General features: G+C 35.5%; 1 long non-coding RNA gene across 2 annotated transcripts in view; it reads left to right on the top strand.

Moving 5' to 3' along the window:
• Positions 1-12,180, top strand: part of LOC135117347 (uncharacterized) — a 115,722-nt gene that overhangs the window by 8,645 nt on the left and 94,897 nt on the right. The window contains exon 2 of one of the 2 annotated variants that reach the window (XR_010276828.1): positions 1,228-1,339. This is a non-coding gene — a long non-coding RNA (uncharacterized LOC135117347). The remainder of the gene's footprint in view (positions 1-1,227; positions 1,340-12,180) is intronic. The other variant, XR_010276829.1, reaches the window with a different exon arrangement.

The raw sequence follows: 12,180 nt of genomic DNA, 5'->3' as shown, positions 1-12,180 counted from the left end.
TACACATGTAAATTGGAAAGCACACATACAAAAAATTCGAGCAAAACTATCAAAATTCTTATACGCCTTACGCGAAATTAAAAAAACTACCAACCTACAAACAACACTTGCCACATACTATGCCTACGCCCAAGCGTGGCTTAGTTATGGCATCATATTATGGGGTAATAGCACAGATTCGCACACCATTTTTACCTTGCAAAAGAAACTCATCCGGATAATAACCAATATTGAACAAACAGACAGCTGCAAACCACATTTCCAAAAGCATAAAATTCTCACACTTACCTGTTTATACATCTTAGAAGTATGCAAATTCGTCCGTCATCACCCTGAATTCTATACTACCCGACAAGATATTCAAAGTAAATATAGCCTACGACACAAGAATAGATTAAACCTACCTACATCCCACCTTAAAATACATTCTTCCGGTCCGCTAATAATGTCAATAAAAATATATAACAACTTACCTAAAACGATCAAAGATGAAACGAAAACGACTATGTTTATAAGTAAACTAAAGAAACTTTTACACTCTAAATGCTACTATACAATAAAAGAGTACATGGACGATAAGTCAATAAAAAAATAATAAGTAAGTACATACAGGCTCTCACGCACACACACATACACAACAAACACACACACACACACACACACAAGATAAGAATATAACATGTAAATATATTTCAGTTTTATTTTTAATTAGTAATAAGTATAGATTTAATAAAACTAAACTAGGTAATAATTATAAGTACTGCAAACCTCTCCTACCTCTTTATGCTGTGCCCTACCGGGTCCATATTGTTTCAAATATATTGTTTAAACTTTATAAAAATACCACCTGTATTACATATGGAACGCAAATAAAGATTTGAATTTGAATTTGAAAAAAAATCTCACTCACACAGGGATTTTTTTAAACAGTATTTCTGTGTGTCAAAAGTCAAAGTGTGATATCCTATCTACTAACACTAATATTATTAATGTGAAAGTTTGTGAGAATGTATGGATGTGTGTTTGTTATTGTTTCACGCAAAATTACTGGACCGATTTGGTTGGAAAATTGGTATGTAGATAGATGATATCCATTATAGATTAACACATAGGCTACTTTTTATCCACACACCACGCGGGTGAAGCCGTGAGCGGAAGCTAGTATATTTATAAGCCTCTCTCTTACTACAAAACTTTGCATCTACCTGACGAAATCCGTCTCTTCAGCAGAATGTCACGCAAGTCCAGGCAGGGGTACAGCATCCGGCATCTCCTGCAGCTGCCCAATGCTCCCCGCAGCCCGCCGGCCGCACCGCACCCCCCCGCACCATGCATCAAGGTTAGTGGATAATATAAGGCAACAAAAGCAATGTTAAACGGTTTATTTAAATAGGTCTGGATAAATAGGAAAAAAGTGAAGGGCATTAGTCCTTCGCTATTCGTGTCATAACACTTTTATGGCTGGCTTTTAGCTGGTATGTACTGGACGGAAAATATATTTTTTCCAAAATTGATTAATTATGATTATGATGTGATAAAAAGCTTGGTGGTGAGTTAGTTTGAAGACAAGAGTCGACTTACAAAAGAGGATAAAGAGCATTTTAAAACACTACTTTAATACCATCTCTATAAGTTTCCATGATAAAAACGGACTCCTACCTTCTAAGAAATATGAGTAAGTAGGTAAGTATGTTTGCAAGGAGAACTACTAAGCTGCTTTTAAAGGATACTTTACAGAGAAACGAGTTTTCCAGTTTTGCAACCAATAAACCTTAGAAAACATACTTTTATAAGTCAAGTCACACACAAGAGGTAACTTTATTTGATCCGATATTTATAAAAAGTTATTTTAGGAATCAGGCCATCAAAACAAAAGAAAAATTCCATAGATATTCAAATAAAATAAAACAAAGCACGATCGTCATATTATGGATACACCTACATGTAACCTACTTGGCTAGAAAAATAATATCATCTAACAGCCCTTTCACACGGCAGTCCAGTTTTGCGGGACCGGCATTTTACCGTATCCTGCAAAACTGAACTACGTGTGAATACAGCGTCCGTTTTTGCAGGATTCCCGCTTTTTACTGGACGAACGATCCAGTTTCAAGTAACAAAACCGAATCGCACAAATCGACGGTAACAGCATTTTGCAGGATCCTGCATGCGGTTTGCTCGTGTGAACACTATCATATAATATCTTTTGCGATCAAACGGGATCCTGCAAAAAACGGTATCCTGCAAAAAACTGGACTGCCGTGTGAAAGGGCCGTAAATCACATTTAATATTAGTTACAAGATTGAGGGCAATATACTAACTTAGCTTAGTATCATATGTCTTACTTTATCTTATTAAGAATAAGTAGTCTGAACACTCAATCTCAATATATCACATTATTTTCAACTAGTTTTTGTATGTGACTTTGTCACACCGCGCACCGTTTCAGTATTTGACCCTAATTATACTTAGTATTTTTTGCGAAGAGTAACTCATACTCTTTGTTATAAATAGGGTAAAACTGTCTAATGTCATCTCCCTATTTTCCTATCCTCAACGGAATTAGCCATGGTAGGGCATCATTTCATTCATATGATTTATCATATGACTCTAGTTTGCCAAATGATTGATCCACTCAAATCTGTATGACGCTTCCTTGAAAGATTTCAGGCACAGTCCTGTATTGTTATTGTTTAACCATTGTAAGTTCTTTCTAGTGCCTCTTCTCAAGGTAATTAATTAAGAGAAACCGGCCTCATCTAGTAAAAAAATACTTCATGTGTAAAAGTATTGTTTTACGACGAACATACTATTTGAAGTCAATACTTAGCTTGAAAAATCTTCCTATAACCTCTACCAGAATAGTCTACCATTTTAAGGAAATCAGTTCAAAGAATTAACATTTCACAGAAAGGAAGTCTTAATAAAACAAAAACAGAATTCATAATTGAACGAGTGAACGGTCACATAGGTACAATGTACAATATGTACATATATGCGACGAAACGAGCTAACTTCGTGGAAGTACGATAAATTATTAAGAAAAACAACCAGTGTAGGTAATCGTACCGTAAAGTTCCATGTTATCTAAGCGCCTCTAGCGGTGGAAATGAGAACTAAGTGATTCATGAAAAAGGATGTTTGAAAAGAGTTTTTATGTAAAAAATATTACCTGCACTTGCTTTTTTAATTATTTTAGCTAACTTTTTGTTAAATTAAATCATTATTTCATAAGTTTATTTGCTACTTTCACGAAAAGTGCCTCTATTTGAACATTTGATTCACATTAGACAAAAACTGATTGTAAAATATTTTGGATAAAAAATTATGATTACCAAATTTTAAATAATAAAAATAATATTCAGTAAAAATTACGATTTTGCGCAGATTGCTCTCGAATGCGAATAGCGAGAGAAATCTGAAACAGAAGTGATTTTAGTCAGCTTGCGTTTGAACGGCGCAACCCTCCTACCCTCCGAAGAGGGTTGTATAAGTAAGGCCGCTTGAACTCGTCGTAGTTCTTACAATAAAATCGAGATGGCGCTGTTTTCAGTATTTAAATAATGTTTAGAAAACAGTTTGTTTTTATTAATTTGCTTTTGTTATTTATTTTATTGATAGGTATGTTTTAGAATATAATAATGATTTTGGCATTTTATAAAAATGAATTTACATTTTATATAATTTAATCAACTTTTGGATTTAAGTTCAAAGTCCAAAAATGTTTCCTAAACATAAATTATAAATTAAAAAAAATAATAATAACTGTAGTTTATTTTCCAAAAATTTGACTGTTAAACATACTATAGTATGTAAACTGATTTAATTTAAAACAAGAAAAGCATCTATCATGCTCTCATGTTATTGATGCTTTTATCAAACTTTTTGACCGCATAACCACTTTTGACAAACAATTCAAACCCAAATACCTAAACTAAAATTCCTAAAATAAACCAAACAAACAAATAAATCAATCAAACAGTCAAACGAGGTAAACAGGATTCCTATCCAAAGCAAACATACTTAGTTCCGTTAGTTAGCTTGACCCTACCGCCCCCTGTCGCATACCTTCGGAACTATTCGGGACCTTTCGGTATTTATTGTGAAAGCAAATCAAGTATTTATTTATTGGCTATCGCTTTGATCGTCGAATGACCTCGTGCCTCGTACAAATACGATTGTCGTTGTAAAGGGTAGTGTTGGGTTAGTGTGGATCAACTGCTTTCAAATAATTTGAGTGGGCTCCTGTAAAATAATGTTGTGAAAATGTTTTCTTGGTACATGTGCATTAACAGGTTAAATAACTGCTACTTTATGTAATACTGGAGACAAGAATCTTTTAAAATTCTACTATATTCTTATTGTAAACATCGATACATTCATACAACTATGATTTTTTTGATAGAAAAATATACATCAAGATAAAGTTTCTACTACATGGTTTTCTTTTAATAAATGCTTAAATTCGAAATACTCGTATTAATCGTTAATATTAAGAAGTACGCTATGTACAACATCTTGACATTTGTATTATTAATAATTATTATTACAGACAGAGCTAGTTATTTCTCAATTTTTTCATATATAAATGTTAAGAGTACTTTATATTGTAGTGGTCTATCTTATTTATATTATCTAATTTGTCCATTTCATTATGGGTTTTTCTTAACATATCATGTACATTTGTGACATGTCGAAATTCTTCTTGTCACTCCATAAAAATCCACAAATTAACAAATTCCGTCTTATCCACACATTTCCAACGTCTCATAAAAAGGATTTTCTTTTCACGGGCCGCTACCGGCCGGCCGGCCATTTGTCTTGTTCTCTTTCTTGTAAGAATTAATGTGTTTAAGGGGTTCAACTCTCTTGTGTCTACTACCCTTTGGATATTGCAATGTGATTTAGGACATTCGTTGCGACAGCTTCTGTACTTTACCCGGTTAAATAAAATGTAACTACTGAAAAGGGGTCAAAAGTTACGCTTTAATCTAAAGGTGCAGTGAGTAGCAAAATATTTGAAAGTTAACCAAATCTTATGTTTGTGTCCTCAAAATAGTAGGCTAAGATTTGCTTACTAGAGAAATAATTATTACACTAGCCCCATATACAATCAAATTCCTGTCTTTAGTATCCAAATCCATAAATAGATAGATAAATTGGGAACGACCATTAGTGACCTGATCTACTGTTACGTAAATTAATAGTTCGAATCGCACCTTTGGTATTAGTGTTTCTACTAGAAATACTGGTCTTGCCATTATTTTAATGCTTATTCTTTCCTAAAATTCCAATAACTATAAGTACCTTTAATCATAATTACTATCTACACAAGTATACATAGTATTACTCGATAAATTTCCCGTTAATCCGGAGAGTGTTAAGTGATTAAGCGCTCTGCGGGCGGTCGGGGCTGTCTCTTACGCACCGATTTGTTCAAACAGTTATAAACACTTAGCGATGTTGTAGCGGTCAAATGGTGATGGGAAAATATCGATAGATTGTCAAAAAAATGCAAGTTCTAACACTAAAATATCTAAATTCACTGTACTCACACGTTCCGTATTCTCTACATACGTACAACTCTTCATTCTAACGAAATAGTGATTTCTGCACAGTAAATAATGACTAATGAAAGGCAATCTCTAGAAAAGCATGGTCCATCTTCGACCTCGTCATTTTACTTACCATCAGTTGATATTGTGTTCGTAGTAGCTGCTACGAAGCGTAGTCTAATGCTACGAAACGTAGCAGGCGTAGTCGCACGAAAGTTAAAAAAATACAAAGATCCAAACTGATAACCGACTCTTTTGTGGTCGGTAAAGAATGGAAATATCTGTGGATCTAATTAAAAACTTCAAATATCTCGTTTACAGCGAATTTACACTAATCTAGACATAGAGTAGACATAGAGAGTAGACATGTTTATACAGAGCGTTGAATCACAGAATCTATGGTACCTACTGTCCAGTTTATCGACATTTAAATCACTTTTTATCGACACCCTCCCCATCACTGACCGGAACATTAGTGCGGGCGTTGACGGCCATATTTCTTTCGTCCGGTAACACCTTCGTGATAATTTACTACCGCTATGCACCGGCCGATTGAAACCTTAACATTAATTGTTATTTATTGCGAACGACCGGCTGAGGGTAGATTTAAAAAGATTTTGATAAGGATTTGTGATTTTTCTTTTGTAAATAATGGTTGTAATTTTTTATAACAAGGAAAATTTAGTTTCTAATCTATTTAAATAACTTCATATTTCAGATTTAAAAGTTTTAAAACACCGATGATTTTGAACCGTTAAAAGATGCAGTTTGACTTAAAAAATGTGCGATACAGTTGAAAGGAAAGTCACTTTTGATTGTATGAAATTAGACAGGGAACTATGGAACAAGAAAATATGCTATGCGCCCAACTGAAAAAAAATAATTGGGAAGTGTAGGAGAATGATGATCTAACAACAGCAAAAATACACAAAACAGCATATATATAAGTACAGCTACTAGAGTTATGAAAATCGATGCACTGAAATGATGGAGTACTTAAATTAAACTAAAAGACCCATAGCAAAATATGCAGCCTTCCACCTAAAACAAGCACATAGAATACGTGCTGTAACACAATCAATTACACATCGGGCCATACAAACTGCACATTTCAATATATTAGGATCGCGCGATCCAACAAGCGATATTGTTCCCGCGCGGCCACTTGCCGATAAACACCGCTAACGTTTGCCGATCACGACACTCTTACGTTTGCCGATTGCCAATTTTTCTATTCGCTAGAGGTTTGTTGATGTTTACAGCTGGTGATTTTATTTGGCCTGTAGTGTATTGCGATGTACGAAAATACATAACGTGTTTGATGCAATGTTATTTTGTCTTTCGTACTTATTGAAGTAGTTTTAGATCCAAAATTGTTATTGTAAAAACTAATACCACTCACGAAATAAAATTAGCAAAGATTTGAAATATTTGAATTTGAGTGTCGTCCTAAATGTATTCTTCAGCTAGAACTCAGCCTAGAGTCTTGAAGACATTAAAACGCAATAAAAATCATCCACATAAAGCCAATACTGGAAATAATCACAAAACGAAACATAACGATATCTAACTCAGAATAAACAAATGCAAAACAAGCCTCCGTAATATCTAGAACACAGTACAGCAATAAATTTAGTTAAACACGGCACACGACACTGACTACAAAGTTCTGTGTAACATTTTGTCTTGAAGCAGCCGCGCGTCGCAACGTGACCCACCACCGCAGAATGCGAACCTCCTAACGAGTTTTTGAAAGCACCCCCTGTCAGGGAACGCCATCTTAAAGGGATTTGCACTTTGTAACTAAATTGTCCTCGAGAAATGGATATGACCAGCATAGCGAGCTCAGTTCAGTCGATGACTTTTCTCTTCACAAATCCATTCTAGTACAATGTTATCTTACATCTCTGTTTACTCTGATAAAGGTAACAAGGTCTTATAGTTCCGTAACAACTTGACAGCCTAATGCAGCAACCGCATCTATTATTACAGGCGCTGTCGTTTCCCAATCCATGTCAATCCTGCTGATCCATCCATTAAGTATTCATCTCGCGACATTAGTGGCTGGCGTTATTAAAACCACCTGTAAATCCCATACTCGTGCGACTTGTCGACGCGCCACACGTACGAGGGAGCGAGGGGGTCCGTCCCTTCCGCCCTTGTGACTTTTGTCTCGAATCTCAGCGCACGTCTTGGACATCGGGGACACGTCTTACAGAATTAATAATAAGCTAAGAAACCGGGTGCGGTTTGGGCCACAATGTGCCGAAATTTCTAACCCTCATTAAGGGCCCTCTGCACTCACCGCGCGCACCAAACTTTGAACGTTCGCGCTCGCGTTCGCTCGTTGTTTATTGATGTTGCCAACATCTTGCTGCTTGTAACGGCTTTTAATAGTCGAATTAAGAATGTTCTAAGCGTCCGTGATGAGCGTCGCTTTGTTCAGGTGATTTGTTTTACTTTGGCTTGTGTTTATTTCAATCTACGACGAAGCTATTTTGACGAACGAATAGAAAATATGTTTTCTCTTACTAATACGATTTTGTAAGACTCACATGTAAATACATTGGAAAACAGTTACTTTATGGATATTTTACAAGCATAACCTACATGTTTTCGGAAGAATCACAAAACTTTTCCCATTACTTTCTTTTTAGTTCAAAGAAGTTTGACAAACACAGTTCGACGTTAACATATCAAGCTTCGGGCGATGTTATTTAGTAAAAAGCATATTTGGTACAAATATATCGGTTGTCTTACATTGTTAGCGGGGCTGTGACAACTTGGAACATTGTAGGAACATTTTGAGCAAGGGTTTAGATGACAGTGTCTTGTCACTCCGCCTCGGGCCATGATAGTTGGGGTACAATAGTCGTAACACCGACAATGATAGATAATACTTGTAAATGGAAATCTTGGGCGTTAAAACATGGCTATGAAAGTTGTTTTGTGTCTCAGTCAGCCAGAAGGGAAAGGTGTTGACTTGAGAGATTAGAAATCACTGTCTGAATTGCTTTGAAACTATTTCGTGCTTTCAATTACTGAAAATGCTTAGCTAAATACGAAACCTGTAACATAAAAGGTTACGATATTTAATTTTGAAGTAGTGAAATAAAAAATATATATTTTCTTTAATTTAAACCATGAACATTACTGCGATATTTTTCAACTAATAACACTATAAATGACCTTATTATTACCAAGATACAGTATACATTTATATGTCAGTTGTAGCTGGTACAAGATTGTAACAGAGAAGCGAGGCCAATAGTAAACTTTCCTATGATTGGCAGCTCCCGGAAAGACAAGCTATAGATATGTCTGTAGGAAACTTCACGTCTTTCTTTGGAACGATAAAATTAATAATAAAGCTGGTAAAAATTCCACTATCTATCTACTTAATTTATGAATGTAGTCTCTTAACTGGACAAAAAACGACACAATACTTATAGAGATAAATCGAAATAACAAAGTTGTTTTAAATGCCAACCAATTTTTTTTCAAGGCAACGTTGACCTTACCAACTTAAACATAACTAAAACCCTTTGCTTAGAAACGTTGTCTATTAATTTACAGAAACATTTCATCCAAACCCACACGATTCGAAGGAAATGTAAAGCATTTTCTTGCCCTTTATAATATGAAAAGAAGCTACAAGACGGGCCTACCCTTATAAAGGAAATTCATAATAATTTCACAAGGTACAGGGTGAATTTCCCAAAATCAAAAGTTCGTTTCAAATTTCAATTACTTATTCGTACGCGTGTGCTGCGTGGAAAGGAAATGAAATAACACTTAAATTTGATTTACGATAGAAAATATTCTAATACGGATGAGATATATTGTTTTCTTGGGTAAATTAAGGCATTTTGTATGCACGTGTTTGCATTCCTATTTGGTATGAATGGATGTTGTAAGGAATTTATGGATGACAAAATGAATGCGAGAGAAATTTATTAGTAGGTATCATAAATCGGGATTAGGCAGATATTGGAAATAAATATTTTGATGTAAATCAAACGTGTACTTTGATAAACTTTTTATATAGTTTCCTTATGTTTGAGTCGTTGTTTAAATAGCTTTGAAATACTCAAACGATGCCCGAATACAAAATGTCAAATTACAATAAGGAAGAAATGAAACAATAATTAATTTTAAAGAAAGCTGCGTCGTCATCATCCCACGTAATGGTTGTTTGCCAAAGATTGTCACGTTAACTAAGAAGGCATTATTTATATGCTTTGTGAACACAAAAAGTAACACCAATTACTCATAACACAACAAAAAGTTACTGCTAACTCCACACAAAATTTACAATTCCCTACAGCTCTTAAGTTAAGCGTAATCTCGGTTATTATAAAGCACCTACGGCCTCGGAATGGTTGCATAACAAATTTTATTTCCTTGAGAAACGAACGTCCGTACAAAAACAGAACGCAAAAGTTGGGCGTTCCTCCGCGTCCTGCGTTGAATTTATATCGTACGCCAACAAGAAAACAAAAGTGGAGTCGCGCCAAAGGTACATTATCTTAACAAAGTACAGCAATTAGGTACACGTTGTACATCTGACTCTAATAATTTAAATATGATAGAACAAAGTAAGATGGCGAGGAAGAATGAGGCGGGCTCGCTTAACTTATTTATAAATTCTTCGTGCTCTCGCTACGGTAAGGTTCAACCCTTCCCCGCGTTATAATGCAATGAAAGGGGCACTCATATAAGTATCGCGGTGAAGGCTAATCCGCCGCCGGCTATGCACTGATCCTTATTTATTAGATTATGATACACTGCTTGAGATGAATAAATGGCTAAAGAAAATGTTAAGTCATGGTTAATTGTTAAAATTAAGCTATTTATTTCATCAAGACAGATGAGAAAATATTTTCAAATGTTGCCAATTCATTTTCAAACAATAATTTCAAGTAATCGACTAAGTAAGAAATAGTATTTGATTCTAAAACAACTCATTTCATATCCAATAATTTATTTCGTATTACAAACTAATGACAAAATATCTGATAGCCATCAGCACGATTAATTAAATTACTTCTACCAAGAAAACCGTCGATGCTATCTTCACTTCGTTAAGTACGCCCACAATAGTGCAGTAGTTCCTAATTCACGTCTCAGTCCGCTTTGTCCTTAGTTCCGCGGTACTTACCGAACAAAAACACAAGACAAGAACAGATCAATAGGCCACAATCCTCAGAGCGTAAGCTAGGGGCGGCTCAAAGCTATAAAATTACAGATCAGAACTCTATCGAGACATGGTCTTTATTCAAAATCAGTAGAGCGCGCTATCAAAGAAAGTCTTCTTAGGAGTTAGCGTCTTGGGGTCGCCAAGTTTGTTGGCAAGGGTTACGATGCGGGCAAGGGTGTAAGGGTACGTTTTTGAATGTAAATAGTGGTGCAGGGTCTCGTATGAATTAAATTTAAGTAATTAATGGGTGCCGCGCGGTCTGGAAGGCCGGCTATGTACCATTTAGATAATGTGTGCTGTTTTGTTTGTGGTGGCCGTGGTTATGTTGGTAAACTGTTAAAAATTACTTTGGCTAGAAAAGGCCACATCGAATTAAAGCCAAATGTACGGTGCTTAATAGGTTAAGAAGTTCTGAATAGTAAATAAACCATCAGAATGAAACTATACCATCAGAGGATTTCATAAAAAAATTAAGTTGGTTCAAGTTATCAAAATTGTTTAGAATACCTGGTATTCTATTAGAAAATGCATTTTCCTTTATTTTCTTGAAAGCCTCTAGCCATAACATAACACTAGTTGTTTGCTCACTAATTTCATATTAATCTGATTCCCAGGGGCCCGGACCATGTGGGTCATTTATTAATTACAACGTACCTCGGGCCGGGGGTTAAGAAAGGGTCCCTATATTTTAAGACGATGTCGCCGTCATCTGGCCGAGGTATGCACATTGTGTACGCACAGACGTACAATATTTATGACTGTATTTAAACGCGTGTGTCGCCATTATCTCGTCCGCAAATGTGCGCTGTGTCTTTGGGTAGGAATATAATCTAATGTGTGCTAATGAAGAGTTATGGGTTATCCTAAGTACCATACTACCTGCTTTTATATGTGGTAGTTTACGTTTTATTCCTTAGGTAGGTACCTACGAATTGAAGTCATTTTTGCGGCAAAAGCACTTACTAGATAGAAAAGCAAGAAAGCAAGTTGGTCTAACGACAAGATATTTGTAAAAAACTTTTTAATGTCCCTCTAAACACAAAGTCAAAACAATTTCACATAGCTCCACCTTAATTAAAATCTAAGGTAAACTCAAACTCCTTTATTTAAACGGTCAATTACGAACAGAACTGAGCTCAAATTATCAAACAGTATACGATAGCGCCTTGAGCGAGTCAAGTCGATGCCTCAAAGGTAGCTAGATACTAAGGCTGCTTCTACACGGTTCTAGTAGCTTGCGCATATTGAGGAACTTGCGCATTCTAGCTTATATACTATTTCTAGGTCTATTCTATATTCGAGGTCTAGCGACTCGAGCATTTCCCAAAGCACGGGGCTGGCGGATTGTTTGAAAGAGTTACCGCGACCCTGGTACATAAAAGGTCTACGAAGGAACATGATGGGTTTTAGTCAGTAAGAGTTTG

This window comes from Helicoverpa armigera, chromosome 9 (genome assembly GCF_030705265.1).
Source record: "Helicoverpa armigera isolate CAAS_96S chromosome 9, ASM3070526v1, whole genome shotgun sequence".
Taxonomy (NCBI): domain Eukaryota; kingdom Metazoa; phylum Arthropoda; class Insecta; order Lepidoptera; family Noctuidae; genus Helicoverpa; species Helicoverpa armigera.
This window is presented reverse-complemented; position numbering and strand designations above follow the sequence as displayed.